We start from the raw sequence: 16,840 nt of genomic DNA on the forward strand, positions 1-16,840 counted from the left end.
AGCAGAAGGTAGAGGCATAATCAGTGCTGCCCAGGCCAATCCTCCCTTACCGACTGGTCCTCCGCCTGCTGGGTCTGTCAGTTCCTGAGACGGGTGGCATTGACATCTCCAGCCGTAGCAGCAGATGCATCTTTTTCTCCTCAAAGGCCTAACAGTTTGTGCCTTTTGTGTTTGACACTGTGTTACTAGTTGCGTACAAGTTAAGGATTGTCACGTCTCCTTGGAGAACTGGCTCCTTGGTCATTTGCAGTGCCCTTCTGTACCTTGATAATTTTCCTTGTCCTGAAGTCTGTTTGGTGGTAAATGGGGAGGAAAGGAATTTGATGGAAAGAGATGTCCGTTACGTGTATGTGTCTCCTAGACACACACACAGCATCCGAGGGTGTCAGGGGAAAAGAAGGTTTTGGCGTAAGCCATGATTGTTCTCTCTTTTCAAGCCAAGCTCCACAGAGGAGAGGACAGTAGTTTTTTGTTGTGACACAGCAGATACTTTTAGAGGCAACGTGCCTAAGAATGAGGATTCGGGAGCCTGGCTTAGAACCGTTTCACCCAACAGCCCCTCTCCTGTGAGGCTGACGGCAGTGACTTGCGTGGGGACCAGGTGAAGAGCACCCATACAGCCCGTTGGGATCCTGCTGGTTTGGACTCATCTTGGGTTTAAGGCACTTGTCGTCCTTATGACTTAGGGTGGGATTTCCCAGGTTACAGTGCAACCAACCCTTATCCACGGGTTCCACATCCATGGATTCAGTGAACCGCAGATTGAATACTATGTTTACCACCCGCGGTTGGTTGAAGCCGTGTGTGCGGAACCATGGATCCGGGAGGTGGACTCTGGGACTGCAGCATCGGCGAATTTTGGTACCGGCGGTGAGTCCTGGAACGGATCCCCGTAGATACCGAGGGACAATTGTGCTTTCGTTTATTTTCTATAAGTTCTCTTGTTTTCTGTAGGAGTTGTTAGCGATAAAAAATAGAGATTAATTGAAACACGTCTGTTAACTAATTCGATTTTATCTTCACAAACCAGGATTTTTCTTAGTTCTGAGGTGACTAGACTGTAATCAAGGGCGCTGTGAGTAAGGAACACGTTCATTGAGGAAATGGAAGGTTTCCACCCTAGAAGCGTTGTCCTGCCAACTTCTGGGGTGAATGAATGGGAGGTTTGCTTCTCCTTTTCTGTCTGTCTCACAGCATTTTGTCCTGAGCCTCGTTCTAGCCGAGTGGGCTCGTTATCTCATTGTAGGTAAATAAAAACCACGCCCAATTTATCCGTTTCACCCGGCGGAGATGTTCTCCAGACCTGAGGGCCTGGGGGTCACCAGGTGTTCTGGGATTTGGGACTTGACTGGCTCTTGTGTCCTCTGGAACCTAGCGCCCTGCATTCGAGGAGAGACTGGGACATGAGGGAAGGCGCAGAGCTCTCAGGGAGGGCTCCAGGGAGGGACGGGGCTGACGTGGCGTCGCGCCGTTGTCTCACCCCTGTCACTGCCATCTTCACTCCTGCAGACCCTGCATCTGACAGGCGACTATCGATGCAAAGGGATTTTTGACCTGCTTTCGTTTTGTAGTTGCTTTTACTTATCTGGATTTTTAAAGTTCTGCCAAAGAGGAGGGTGTCACCACTGTAACCATGCCTCGCTCCTCCAGGCACCTGTGCTTTTCCTCACCATGCCTATCCCTGCTCAACACACACGGCGGAAACCCCGCCGACTCACCTGAGTCACCTAGGCTGCTGTCTTGCCAGCTAGAGTCCCCACTTCCTGTCTTTGCCCTGTGATCTCCCACGTGGGGCTTCATGCCAGCTCACGGGGTCCTTGATGCACACACGGTTTGAAGGGGATCGGGTCCATTTCTCAGTCCTCGGCTTCGCTCTAAACTTGTTCTTGTAACTGATCGTCCTGGGAATGTGCCTGGCTCCAGCGTCCCCCTTCTCCTCCCTCTCGCGGCCCCCGTGGAGGCACCGTGCCTCCTCCTTCCTCATACTTGGGCTTTGCTCCCCAAGGTGACACGGCTTCTAGGGTCCCAGTGTCACCTGGAGAGGTGGGTCTGGGAGCGACACGGTGACAGCGGAACGGAAGAAGGGCCTCCTGGAGGTGTGTGCTGGGAGATTGTTAAAAAGGAAGTGACACCCTTCTGTCCATGTTTCTGCTCCCACCAAGTACATGAACCAGGTTCCCCCAGACCCCAGGAAAACCGGGAGAAAGTTCACTCTGAGCCATCGTGAGAGGAAGCCCTGTCCACCTCGTTTAGAGGACGCATTTCCAGTCGAACATCAGTTATTAACATTTGCAAAGTTTTCATTTATACACCTGCTCACGATGAGTCAGAGCACAGAAAACACATAAAACCTGTTAACAGTAAAAAACCCAAAAAACGTAAATTCTCGTACAATTTCAATTTATATATTTTATTTTTTCTAGTTTTATTGAGATATAATTGACATATTGGTTTGAAATTTGTGTATACTGCAAAACGATCACCACGAAAAGGCTAATTAACCTCCGTCACCTCGTGTATAGACATCTTACTTCACAAGTATGATGGGACGACCAGGTACATTTCTAAGCACAAAACATAGAGCCCAGAACCCTGGCGGGGAGAGAAGTGAGTTGAGAACGTGGATAGAACTAGAAAAGGAAACCGCACGACATTATTATTTTAAACACGCTGTCTTGTGGGTTTAAGTGGATGGATAGAGTTATTAAATCGCTAGGGTGTTCGGGGTCTATCAGACACTCCAAAGAACGCAGCAAATTGGAAAAACGTCTGTTATATGCCAAGCATTGCACCGTTTGCATTTGCATTTAGATGATATTAAAAAAAAAAGCGCAGCGGGTACCTGAAAGACCCCTCCCCCGGGATGGCGGTCTGGTTTCAGACTTCCAGGTGTTCTGGGCTCACCTCGGGGTGAGAGGAAAAGGCAGGATTCCACGCGGCAGGCCTGTGGGGGGGTGGAGCTCCTGTAACAGCTGTTTTCCAGGTGATGCTCTTGCTCTGTCGGAGGAGGGGGTGCACTTCGTGGAGCGTCCCTTCCAGCCCCTCCCACCTGCCCCACTGCCCACACGCACATGGCGTGCCCGAGGCCCAGCCCCCTCCTCCGGGCAGGCCCTTCCCGGGTGCTATACGTACCCGCCTCTCTCATCAGGCCCCTCCAGTCAGCGCGCAGACAGGCTGACGTCTCCATCCCCGAGCTGTGTACGTGTCTCCCCACACCCACTTCAGCCTGAGTCCCCCCATCTCTGCTCTCGTCCATAAAACCCCTGCAGGAGGGTCTTCTCTCCTGCCCTGCAACTCAGGCGCTGCCCTCACACTCCCACCACCCTCACCGCCCCGTCAGAACGCTCGCACCCAGGCGCTGTAGACGGAACGTTCGCGTCCCCCCAAATTCAGACATGTTGTGGGGGGCCCCTTACCCCCAAGGCGATGGTGTCAGGAGGTGGGGCCTCTGGGAGGTGATGAGGTCATGAGGGTGGAGCCCCCGTGGATGGGATTAGTGTCCTTAGAAAAGAGACCCCAGGGAGCTCCCTCACCGCTTCCTCCGTGTGAGGACACAGTGAGAAGACGTCCATCTAGGAACCAGGAGGAGGGTCCTCACCAGATGCTAAATCTGCCCTCGCCGGGATCTCGGACGTCCAGCCTCCAGGACCGTGAGGAATCAGTGTGTGTTGCTTATAAGCCCCCAGTCTGAGGTATTACAGGAGCTGCAAGTAACGAATACCAGGTGGTCTCCAAGTACGTCTGAACTCGCCCTTCTCTAATCACGTTTCCTCTTGCTTTAGGGCAGCAAGTTAAATCATCCTGCGGCCCCAGGCTCCAAACTAAAAAGCAAACAATTTGCTCAATTAAAAAACCCACTAGAACGGCAGTACTACTAGGACTACTAGTCACCACCACTGATAGTAATAATAAAAGGGAAATAAACACTGACAAGGATGTGGAGAAACTGGGTCCCTGTGCACAGTTGGTGGGAATGTAAATAGGGCAACTGCTGTGGGAAGCAGTATAGCAGTTTCCTAAAAAGTTAAACATAGACGTACTGTGGGACCCAGTCATCCCACTGCCAAGTGTACACCCAGAGGAACTGAAAACAGTCATCTAAGAAAAGCTTGTACAGGGATATTCATAACGGCAGTATTTACAACGGCGACAAATGTGGAAACAACCCAAGTGTCCATGGATGGATGGATACACAGCACGGGGCCCATGCACACAGTAGAATAGGACTCAGCCGTGAAAAGGAGTGAAGCCCTGACACAGGCTGCCACGTGGACGGACCTTGAACACGCGATGCTCAGTGAGAGAAGCAGACACAGAAGGACACACAGTGTGTGGTTCCGTTGGTAGGAAACGTCCAGAACAGGCAAATCCACAGAGACAAGAAAGGAGATTCATGGTTGTCGGGGGCTGGGGGAGGGGGAGGGGGAGTGACTTTTCATGGGGACGGGGTCTCCTCGGGGGGATGAGAAGGTTTGATAGAGGTGATGTTTGCACAACACTGTGAAAGTCCTAAACGCTTCTGAGCTGTTTACCTGAAATGGTTAAAATGGTCAGTTTTATGTTACGTGCATTTTACACGAATGAAAACCTAAGGATCTGGTGTTTTGGCTTTTTGTTTGATTTCTCCTTTCCCGGCTTCTTGGTCTAACTCAGTAACGGAGCCAGACTCGGGTCCTGTGTGCAGTAAAGCCAGTCTCCTTCACCCCTGTGGCGAAGGAAAGTGCAGCCTTACTGCAGGGCCCAGCAAGGAGAACAGGGCTGGTGCTCGAAAAACCCGACCTCCCCGAAGGGCTTCGGCAAAGCATTTTTAAAGGCGAAGCACGGTAGGCGTGTCCCAGGATGTGCGATCAGCTCCTGCACAGTTCTCTGATTGCCTGACGGTGAGGGACCAGGACAGGGTCACAGGGGTTCACGTCATCAGTCCTCAGCTGCCAGGAGGTCTGGGGGCTGTGTGCTCATGATCATCAGGTAGTTAATTTCTTCCACTTGGTGGTGGTTTTAGCCTCTGCAGAGCAACTCCGGAAACGTGCACCAGATACTGTTATCTAAGTACTTCAGGGAGGAGCTACGGCAGAGGGCATGGGGGAGGGGTCTGTCCCGGAAGGCCCCAGAGGCTCCTACTCGGTTACAGTTCCCTGGGCGCCTCGATCTTTGAAAAGGTTTAGAAGGCTGGTTTGGTTCAGGGACTGGAGGGTGTACAGCTCCCCAGACATCGGCCAGCCCCGCCCTTCTGGGCCGCGGCGGGGAGCAGAGGATGGTGTGGCCGCCGCCCACCCGCCATGCTTCGGCCTCTCCAGGCTTAGGCCCACGCGGCTCACAGCCCGGGGCGTCTCTCCTGCTCATGCGTCGTCCTTACACCAGCTCGGTATCTCCTCGGCCTTGGACCCCACCCGCTGCAAGGCGCAGAGTGAGGGGTGCACCTCTGAAACAGGAACGCTGCCGTCCAACACTGATCCGTGACTCGGTGCTACTGGTGAGAAATCTGTATGGGTTTTCTGGGGCGTCTGTGACAGATGGACACAAGCTGGGGGCTTAAAATAACAAACAGTCATCCTTCCCCAGTCCTGGAGGCCAGGCATGTGAGGGTCAAGGTGTCCCAGGGCTGAGGTCCCTCCAGAGGCTCCAGGGGAGGGTCCTTCCCGCCTCTTCCAGCTTCTGGGGGCTCCAGGCGTCCCTGGGCTTGTGGCCGCATCCCTCCCCTCTGTGCCTCTGTCTTCCCGGGGCTTCTCCTCTGTGTCTGGGTCTCTCCTCTTCTGTCTCTTAGAAGGACCCTGTCATTGGATGTAGGGCCACCCTCCTCCAGGAGGCCACCTCATCTCAGACCCTTCACTGCATCACACCCACAAAGACTGCATTTCCAAATAAGGTCTTTTCTGAGGTTCCAGGAATTTTAGGGGGACAGTCTTCAACCCAGTGCAACATCCCAATTTCAGAGATGTTAAGTGTTTGGGTTTTTTAAATGTACATTTTGGAATTGATACAACCATTTCTCACCTAATGACTAGATCACGTTGAATCTCTGATTTAACATCTTCCTTGCACGTCAGCCCTGGGAGTGTTTAAAAAGCCGGAAGCTTTTTACATTTGTGCTTACGTTTAAGTTAGAGATTTAAAAAAAAATTTATTTTATTGAGGCAGAGTTGATTTACAATGTGTTAATTTCTGCTACAAAAGTGTTTCAGTTATACGTATATATGTATTTTATTCATATTCTTTTCCATGATGGTTTATCCCAGGATATTGAATATAGTCCCCTGTGCTCTACAGTAAGACCTTGTTGTTGATCCATCCTAAATGTAATAGTTTGCATCTACTAGCCCCAGACTCCCACTCCATCCCTCCCCCACCCCCCTCCCCCTTGGCTACCACAAGTCTGTTCTCTACGTCTGTGAGTCTGTTTCTGTTTCATAGGTGTTTGTGTCATGTTTTAGATTCCATGTATAAGTGATATCATATGGTATTTCTCTTTCTCTGGATGACTTGCTTCACTTAGTATGATCATCTCTCGGTCCACCATGTTGCTGCAAATGGCATGGTTTCATTCTTTTTTATAGCTGAGTAATATTCCTTTGTGTATGTGCGCCACATCTTCTTTATCCAGTCCTCTGCTGATGGGCACTTAGGTTGCTTCCGTGTCCTGGCTACTGTGCATAGTGCTGCTACGAACGTTGGGGTGCATGGATCTTTACCAGTCAGTGTGTTACTGGACCATATGATTTAGAGATGGTTTTAGAACGCGTATGGTTGTTTGCAGTGAAAGCAGAAGAGGCTGTTTGCAAGCTCGTGTACTGAGAAGCAGAGGAGCAGTGGGGATAGCCGTCTCTGTCCTGCACGTGTGTGTCTTCAACACTGATGTGCAGGGACCCCCGGAGACAGAGGCAGGGCAGCCACGCAGCCCAGAACAGGCCGTGCATTTTCATCCGGCCTGTACGTGCGATCACCTGAGGCTGCTTTGGTGTTCTGGTTCTTCCTAAGTTTCCACGGATGGGCAGACCTTGTTTCGTCATGCTTTGCTTTGCTGCATTTTACAGATGGTGGATTTTTTAGAAATGGAAGGTGTGGGGCCCCCCTGTGTCGAGCAAGTCCGTTGGCGCCATTTTTCCAACATCATTTGCTCACCTTGTGTCTCGGTGTCACATTTGGGTCATTCTCGCAGCATTTCAAACCTTTAAATTATTTGTTATGGTGTCTGTGGTTTTTGATGTTATTACCATGACTCACAATATTTGTTTTATTGGGGTGGCCTGGAACCGAACCCGCAATCTCTCCAGCGGATATCTGTGCTTTTTTCTTTTATTTTCTTTGGCCTCGCTGCACGGCATGTGGGATCTTAGTTCCCCAACTGGGGATCGAACCCACGCCCCCTGCCGTGGAAGCGCGGAGTCTTCTTAGCCCCTGCACTGCCAGGGAAGCCCCTAGGCTCATTTTTAAAGAACACTCGTCCACATAAATTCTTTTCTGGCCGATGAGAATAGCCTTCTGTCAGGATGCCGTCTTCCTTTTTCCGGTATAAATGGGGACCGTTGAGGGCCTGGCTGTGCAGGGCAGATGCTGATCCAATGAACAGCTCAGCACGGCCAGGCACCTTGGGGCTCTCGTGGCCTCTAAGTCCTTTTGAGACAGGCTGGGACCTGGGACCCTTCGCTGCAGGGCTTGCACCTGGACACACCTCTCCTGGAGCAGCAAAATACAAAGAAACTAAGGGACTAAAAATAACTGCGTGCATGCGCAGTTGGGGCAAATTCTGGACAAAAGATACAAAGAGACCAAAAACCCACCTGTGATCTCTGAAGAGCCGGGAGCAAAGGCGGGTACTGCGCATGCCCCCTGCACTCACACCACCAAAGCAGGGCACTGCGCATGCCCCCTGCACTCACACCACCAAGGCAGGGCACTGCGCACGCCCCCTGCACTCACACCACCAAAGCAGGGCACTGCGCATGCCCCCTGCACTCACACCACCAAAGGGGTGGGCAGACCCCCTAAGCCTCCCCTCCGGCCCGACCCCTGGACACACCCCTACCCTCACCCCGTAGAAGGACCCAGCTGCCCCCGCCTCGGGGAGCGGGGCAAGGGCACCTGTTACTTGTTCTCGCTCCCCGCCTGCTGCAGCAGGGACCTCAGTAAAGCTTTGCCTGAATTTCTTGTCTGGCCTCTGATCAATTTTTATTGATTAAGGAGGCCAGGAACCCCGGTCGGTAACACTTTCTGCCCCTGGAAGAGTAAATCCAAGCCCCGACCTTGAATTTCATAGGTTCCTTCTCGTCACTCAATCTCGTTACTAAACTAATCACCTTAAGTGAAGATGCCGGATTGATCCTGCAGCCGAGGGGGATTTGGCTAAAAAAGGGCTGCTTGCGTTTTAATCAAGCAAATGGTCTCCAAGGCCAGTCCCTCTGGCCTCCTGTGGGTCCCTCCCAGGGATCCCCCCGTCGCTCTCGCCTTCAGGCTGTGTCCACCGTGGCATGGTCAGCTGACACTGAGGTCCTGCTTGCCGGGGTCCAGGGTGAGAAAAGGAGGGCCACCACGGCGGGGGCAGGTGCGGGGGGGAGCTGCAGCCCCCATCTGGGCTCTGAGGGTTTAAACTTGAGTGTCAGAAATGGCTGGAAAAGGGGGGAGCAGCTCCCCAGCAGGGCTGGGCCATGGCAGGACCCGGTTCAGGGCGGGTTCTGGGCTTCCTCTGGGATTAGCATGGCTCACCATGGTTCATTGGTGATTGAAACGCCTTCAGTGGAAATAATTGATCACCCTGGTGTAGCGGATTAAATGATGGCCCCCCAAAACATATGTCCTTGTCGTAACCCCCAGAACCCAGGAACGGGACCTTATTTGGAAAAGGGGTGTTTGCAGATGTGATGTAGTGAAGGGTCTGAGATGAGGTCCTCCTGGATGAAGGTGGCCCTACATCCAATGACAGGGTCCTTCTAAGACACAGAAAAGAAGAGACACAGACATAGAGGAGAAGCCCCAAGACAAAGGCAGAGATGGGAGGGATGCGGCCACGAGCCCAGGGACGCCTGGAGCCTCCAGAAGCTGGAAGAGGCAGGAAGGACCCTCCCCTGGAGCCTCTGGAGGGAGCACGGCCCTGGGACACCTTGACCTCAGACGTCTAGTCTCCAGGACTAGGTGAGGATGAATGTTTGTGGTTTACAGCCCCCCAGTTTGTGGTCATTTGTTACAGCTGCACCAGAAAATTGATAGACCCCCTCTCTCCCCATATGAAGGGCCCAGAGCCTGTTCAGTCCATCCAATGGGTTATCAACGCCAGGGATTAGTGGGCATACGGGTTTGGGACCAATTCCACAGCTGATGGTGCAAGGGCGGGCAGGGGCTGGGGGTGCAGGTGATTTTAGGGCTGTGTGCTCATCAGGGACAGAAGGAGTGAGCGGAAACCCCGGGGGTCCCCATAAGCTTTGTCATCCCCTTAATCAGGCTGATGGAATTTTCTAGAATAATCCATCTTGGGCTCACTCCTGGCCCAAGCAAAGAGCTTGGGGCATCAGCACTGAGCCCCTGGCCGTCCCCTCAGCTTGCTCAGAGACCCGTGATTCTCGAAGCCAGGACGTTGGGGTCCTCCAAGCCAGGCTGGCCTGGAGGGAAGACGGGTTCCCCCTGGGGAGGAGAACTGCGGTCTCCTGGAGGAATATTCCAGCGCCTTCGTGGTCGCCCAGGTGGGGGGCTCTGAGAGCTAGCGGCTGGGCACGTAGACAGCCTGAGGCTGTCACCTGCACTGTCTGCTCTCCTCCGGGGGGATGAGAATGTCCGGGAACTCTGGACAAGACTGTGTGCAGAAGCTTGGCCATCGGGGCCTGGGGCCCTTCTGGGGATCTGTTGACCCCCGTGGACTCCATCTCAGAATGATGTTCATGAAAGCTTAACCTGAACTAGATAAGATTACAAAGGAAATGGTGGTTATTGGAATACAGGTATCAACTTATTTCAAACACTTGGTGATCGAGGAATACGGGTGCTCGTCTGCTGCACCCTAAGGTGATGCGTTTAAAATCGAGGCAGCTTTGAAAGGTTCACCCAGGAGGTAGGAGACGTAAGTGTTTCATCCTTTCTTGTGGCTGAATATTATGTGCAGTGAAAGTGCCAGACACAGAAGGTCCCAGGGTGTGTGACTCTGTTTGTAGGAAACGTCCAGGACAGGCAAGTCAGACGGGCAGAAAGTGGGCTTGTGGCGCCAGGGGGACAGGCAAGTCAGACGGGCAGAAAGTGGGCTTGTGGCACCAGGGGCTGGGGAGGGGGATGGGGGTGACGGCTCGTGGGGACGGGGTGTCCTCTGGGGGGGTGAGAAGGTTCTGGAACCAGATAGAGGTGGCGGTTACCCAACGTTGTGGATGTGCTAAACGCCGCTGAGCTGTTTAGTCTAAAATGGTTAAAGGTGATTCTTGTGTTACTTGCATTTTTGCTTCAATGAAAACTGGAGGGAAGTTGGAGCTGGATTTTGTGTTGTAGAGAGACAGGGGTGGCAGGTGTGTTGAATGAGGTTGTGAGCGGCGGGTGCAGCCCTTCGGCCAGATTCACTGGGAATCCAGTCCGTCCTCGCTTTGGGGTCCAGGTGGTGCAGCTCGCCGTGCGCAGTCGCTCGGAAGCAGGTAGGGGCAGGCCAGTCTCCGCTTGCTTGAGGGCGAGGCTGGGCCTGTCTCTCTGAAGAGCACGAGCCCTCCAGGCTTTCTCGAGTGAGGCTCCGCCGTTGAGAACACACAGCCTCACCACGTGGCAGCTGACTGTCCTTGAGGCCTAGAGATGCCCCAAGCTTGGCCACGCTGGCGGGAGGGGAGGGGTGTGTGGGTCTGTGGCAGCAAGACGGGGCGCTGTCTGCAGCTGGTGGTCCATCCAGACCCCCGGCTTCAGGGAGGGCACTGCCCGCCGGCAGGGTCCCACGGTCTCTGCGGCTGCTGTCGTGCCCCTGAGGACAGTGTAGCACCTCCTGGCCACGTGGTCACACATGCATGGTCTGGGCGGACTTCGTCCTCGAGGGGGGTGCTTAGATTCAGGAAGGGTGGACCGAAAAGGGGAGTGAAGCATCTTCCCCATCCAAGGTCCGGATCCCCCGAACGCTACCCGGGGACCCCCCTGGGCTACGACGCCTATCTTAGCGCCACTGAGATATAGGGAAGAGGACCTTACAGAAAACAGAGTAACTTGCTGCCTTCCCCTGGCTTGAAAACGTGACCTGGCTGTGCTCCCATCCCGTCCCCAGCCGGCTGGGGCTGCCCGCTCTTTACTCAGTGCCAGCTGCGTGCTCACAGGGTGTGCGGTGGCTTATAACTCTTGGGAGGAAAGTCGCTTTGGTACACGCAATTTCATGCCGTGTACTGTCACCTGTAACAGAATCAGAGCAGATGCAATTTTAGTTTTAGAATAAAACTTAATACAGCCTGAACGGAACGAGAGAGTTAATAAACTCTCCGTAGAAGAAAGCTGAATGCAAGCTTGAAAGAATAAGTCAGTAACCTCTCAATAGAAGAGTGATTACAGCTCTACTATAATAAGAGTTAATACAACCTCACTACATAAAAGCGAACACCGTCTTAACCAGATAATACAACCTTAATAGGACAAGAGTTAATAGAATCTCAATACAAGAGGTTCATCCAACGTTAAGAGCATAAAACTTACTACAACCACATAGAATAAGAGTTCGTAAAATCTTCACACACAAAGAGTGAGTACAGCCTTAATACAGGAGCTCATACAGTCATGACAGGGTAAGAGGTAATGCAAACTTCACAGAGCAAGAGTCAACACAACTTTAACAGAAGAAGAACTAGTACCATCTTTAGAGAATATACCTTAACACATCCTTAATAGAATGAGACTTAATAAAACCTTAATAGAAAAAATCTGAATACAACCTTCGTGGAATGAGAGTTGATAACATCTCAGTAGAACAAGAGTGATTGCCATTTACTATACCAAGAGTTAATACAACCTCACTGCAAGAGCTAATACCATCTCAATAGGATAAAACTTAGCACCTTAATACAGCAAGAGTTCATGCGACCTTAATAGGATAACAACCAATAGTACCTTTGGAAGAGTAGATTCAATCTTAATAAAATAAGAGTTAATGCAATCTTAAGGGAATAGGAATGGATACAATCTTAACAAGAGTTAACATAAAATATAATCTTAGTAGAGTGAGAGTTGATGGAACTTTAATATAATGGTTCTCAAGTGGGGACTGTGCCCCCGGGGGCACACTTGTCAGTGTCTGGGGACATGTTTGCTTGTCACAGCTGGGGAGGGGGGAGGGGAGCTCCTGACATCCGGTGGGTGGAGACCAGGGCTGCTGCTGCACACCCCGCAGTGCCCAGGACGCCCCACATCAGAGGTTGATCCAGCCCCCAACATCGGTAGCGCCGCTGCCTTAATAGAATAACAGTTACTAGAACCTTAATAGCAGAATTAGGAATTAACACAATAGTATTACACTCCCCTCTCGCACATGCATTTGGAGGGCTTTCCAGTGTCATCGTGGGTCGGGAAGCAGCAACTTCCCTAGTTAACGTAGACACAGGTCTTATTTTTATACTGTTAAAACAAACCTAATCGTAAGTGTGGGAAACACATTGTCTCAAGAAACCATCTCTCCACTGCACACCTGAAACTTAAGACAACACTGTAAACCAACTACACGCCAGTAAAATTTTTTTTAATTTTTAAAAATGAAAAAGGATAAATAATAAGGACCTACTGTGTAGCGCAGGGAACTATACTCAATATTTTGTAATCTATGTGGGAAAAGAATCTGAAAAAGAATGTACACGTGTATTCTTTTATATATAACTGAGTCACTTCGCTGTACACCTGAAACTAACACGACGTTGTAAATCAACTCTACTTCAAAAACAAAGAAATAAAAATTGCACCCGAAATCTAGGGTACAATTCTGGAAAAAAGAAAAATAACTGTCTCTCCTTGTGGGGCGTTAATGGATCCACCTCTCATGGCCAATGTTATCCCGAACCTTGTGTGCGAGGGAGAAAAATGCATTGATGGTTTATTCATTATTTTTACCCTTTTTGTATTATTTGGAGACACCCCATTCACTTCTTTAGATGGAGAGAGAAAAAGAGAAAATAAACCGTCTTAAGACTCTGGACACCAGCAGGTAGGGAACACCACTGACACCTTAAGGAAAAAAAAAGGACTGCGTATATTTCCTTGTTTGGAAAATGCAAACAATGCAGAAGGAAGGGCGTGGAATGAAAACGCAGAAGGACCTGTCTGTCCCCCATCCCCCGAATTTCTGCTCCCAGGTGACCAGTGTGACCAGCGAGGGACAGAGAGAGGATTATAGGATTTTGAAAACTCACGCGTGGCTTCCCGTGGTTGCACGTGCCCCTCGATATCCCTCGGGCGTCCCCTTTGGGGACCTCAGGGTCCCTCACGGGGGGTGTGCATTTCCCAGGACAGGTTCTTGCTGTTCCGGGCAGGTTCCATGAAGAGCTTCTGTGGACGGACAGGGCGGGGGCAGCTGCTGCAGACGCCTGGACCTACCAGGCTCCTGCCCGGCTGGCCAGCCCATGAATGACCCCCTTGGCCCCTGCCCCTAGGGGGACAGCCCCCCCCGGGCCCTGGCGCCCACCCTCCCTGGGGACCGATCCATCCACTCCCGTGGGGCAGGATTAGGGCTGAAACAGCAGGAGCGGTCTCTTCGTGGGTGCAAGGTGGAAGCGTCATTTAAAAACTGTTTTTATTGTGGTAAAATAGACGTACTATAAAATCTACCATTTTTAAGGGCACAGTTCATTGGCATCAAGTCCATTTATATTGCTGGGCAACCATCCCCACCATCATGTCCAGAACTCTCCCATCTTCCCAAACTTTGTCCCCATTAAACACTGACTCCCCCTCCCCCAGCCCCTGGACCCACCATCTACTTTCTGTGAATGTGACTCTTCTAAGGAACCCCGGTACGTGTCCTTCTGTGTCTGGCTTCTCTCACTCAGCATCATGTCCTCAAGGTTCATCCACATTGTACCTGAATCAGAATTCCCGTCTTTTCTAAGACTGAGTCATGTTCCATTGTTTTTACACGGTATTTTGTGTATCCATCCATCCATCAGTGGACGCCTGGGTGGCATCCACCTTTTGGCCATTTTGAAGAATGCTTCACGTGAACACACGGGTGTCCACGCTATCTGGCCCCCTACTTTTGGTTCTTTGGGGTCTACACCCAGCAGTGGAATTGCTGGATCCTGTGGTCATGCTACGCTGAATTTTGTGAGGAACTGCCCTGTTTCCCTGAGCACTTGCAGATGCACGCTCCCTCCCCATGGCGTGTGCGTCTGGTTCTTAAGAGAATTGAAGCTGAGTCTGGTTTCTGCCGTTGCCCCGAGGTTCTCTTCGCCGCCTGTGAGCTGGGAGTCTTTGACCTTCTGGCCGAGGTCCTGGAGGCCCTGGGCTCGGCTGCAGTGGCTGCACGTCTGGGCGTCAGCTCCCGGGGGACAGAGCTACTGCTGCATGCCTGTGTGTCCCTGAAGCTGCTTCAAGTGGAAGTGAGGAGAGAAAAAGGTAAGCATCCTGGCTAGTTCGAAGGAGGCATTTTAAAGGTGCACCCTCAGCACTTTTTTTTTTTTTTCTGTAAAGGGCCAGAGAGTAAGTATTCTTAGCCTTGTGGGCTGGCCGTGTGGTCTCTGCAGCTGCCACCCATCTCTGCCCTTGGCGCACCCAAGCAGCTGGAGACAAATGGGAGGGGCTGAGTGCCAATAAAACTTTATTGACAAGACAGGTGGTAGGCCAGGGTTCCAGTAAAACTTTATTAACGAAAGAGGTGGTGGAACGGGGTTCTAGTAAAACTTTATTGACAAAATTGGTGGTGGGCTAGGGTTCTAATAAAAGTTTATTGATAAAACAGGTAGTGGGCCAGGGTTCCAATAAAACTTTATTGACAAAAACAGGCAGAGGGCCAAAATCAGAGAGCAAAGGCGGGATGTCATTTACCAGCTCTGGATCTAGAGGTTTCCTCAGGCTGGTGTATGCACTGGAACCCCGATGAAGTATCCAAGGAACAAGATAAAAATGTGAAAAAAAGAAATCTCAAGGGAGTAATTTTCCATCAAGCTGAACTGATTCAGTTCAGGGGTTGCCATTTACGAGAGTGTATTATTTTGGTGTTGAAGCTGCTTTTCTCTTATGGAAGATGGTGATGGTAGGGTTTTTTTTTCTTTTTTTTAATGTCCTTCCTTTGCAAAATTCAAAACTGTCAACCCTATGTCGGTCATCCAGATGGTTTTTTAGAGTTTTGTCAATCCGAGAAATTGCAAAGTGTAGGGACTATCGCTTGATGGAACAGGAGTGGGTGGACCAGAGGTGTGGGAGGGTAGCTGGTGGGCTTTTTTCTTGCAGCCAAAGGACTTGTGTACCTGTTGGATTTCCGGGGTGCGGCCGAGTTAACTTGAACAGGGAGACATCATCTGAGGGGTTGGTGGTGCTCAGATAGCCCGGCTTGGAAATCAAGCAGGTACCAGCCACACCACGGGAACAAGCTTTGCAGGTCCCCCTCCCGGCCACCACTGGCAACACTGCCCCTGAATGCCCAGCCCATGCTGAGACCCAGCCGGGATACACCTGTGGAGGATGCTGGCTGTTCTATGGGAAGCACCTGGGGGTGGGAGGAGCCTGTGGTTCCCGCTGACATGCGGCCCAGGCAGGTGAGGATTTGGGCAAGCGCACAGGCTGGAAAGCCCCGTGACGGCAGCGTCCACTCCGGCTGTGCCTCTGGGGTCCCTGTGGAGACCCACAAACATTGGGCAGGTACGCATTGTGCAGGAGAAATGAAAGGCTAGATCCTTCCTCCTCGTGAGCGGGACAAGGCGCTCCTGTCCTAGGAGGGATGCCATGACCAAGAACAGGACCACGCCGGACCCCAAGCACCACAGCTGGGCCCCCAGGACAGGCCCAGGCACCGGATGAGCCGTTCGGACATGTGGCCCCGAGATGCCCAGGGCCGTCCCCCCTTGTCGGGGGCTGGAGGGATGGAGTGGCTTAGGGTGCAGCCGGGGAGCACGGTGCTGTCTGCCCCGGGGGGCTGTGGGCGTCCTGCACCTTGGGGAGATGATGGCCCCACCAGGCTCGGGTCCCTGCTGCACAGCTGAGCTCACCCAAAAAGCGCCCCTTTCTCCCCTGATCTTTGTTTCCTCTGCACGAGTCGGGCTGTTGCCCCCATATGTCCATTTTAGAATCAGGTGTTGCTTAAAGGTCCGCAGACTGTAATATACGTTTCCCTCGGGCTCGTTGGCTGTTCACTGCTCCGCCGGATCTTCCCATGGGATTTGCCGAAGCTGAACCCAGCAGGTGCGCCTGCTGCCCACAGGTCAGCCGGCCCTTCGGGACGAGGGTCCAGCTGTTGGGACTTCCGTTGTCCCAGGCAGGAATCGCGTTTCCATCAGGGTGTTCCCAGTGCTGGTGTCAGCATGTCGGCGGTGCCTTGGTATCTAATGCGTTTTTGGTTTTTTTTTCCTCTGTTCTGTGTGTTTTCAGCTGTGTATGAAAACACAGAGCTCGCCAGCACCTACCTGGCCAGAGCCAGCCCCAAGTCCCAGCAGGACATGCTGCTGTACGCGGCCAGGACCACCTACCTGGGCTGGGGCCACCTGGCCGCGCGGCTGTCAGGTGGGTGCGGTGTCGGTGGCGCTCCTGAGTCCCAGGGCTGCCTGGGGGCTGGTTTTCAGGGCATCCGAGGAATCGAAATGCCGGGTTTCTTGTAGAACCAAACGCGACATCATTAGATTTGGGAATCCGGAGCAGATGTGTGAGGTCACCTGGTGTCGACCGACGGGATTACTCTAATGATGTCGTGATGAGAATCCTTGTGCTTCAGGAG

This window comes from Grampus griseus (genome assembly GCF_964374135.1).
Source record: "Grampus griseus genome assembly, chromosome: Y".
NCBI classification, from domain to species: domain Eukaryota; kingdom Metazoa; phylum Chordata; class Mammalia; order Artiodactyla; family Delphinidae; genus Grampus; species Grampus griseus.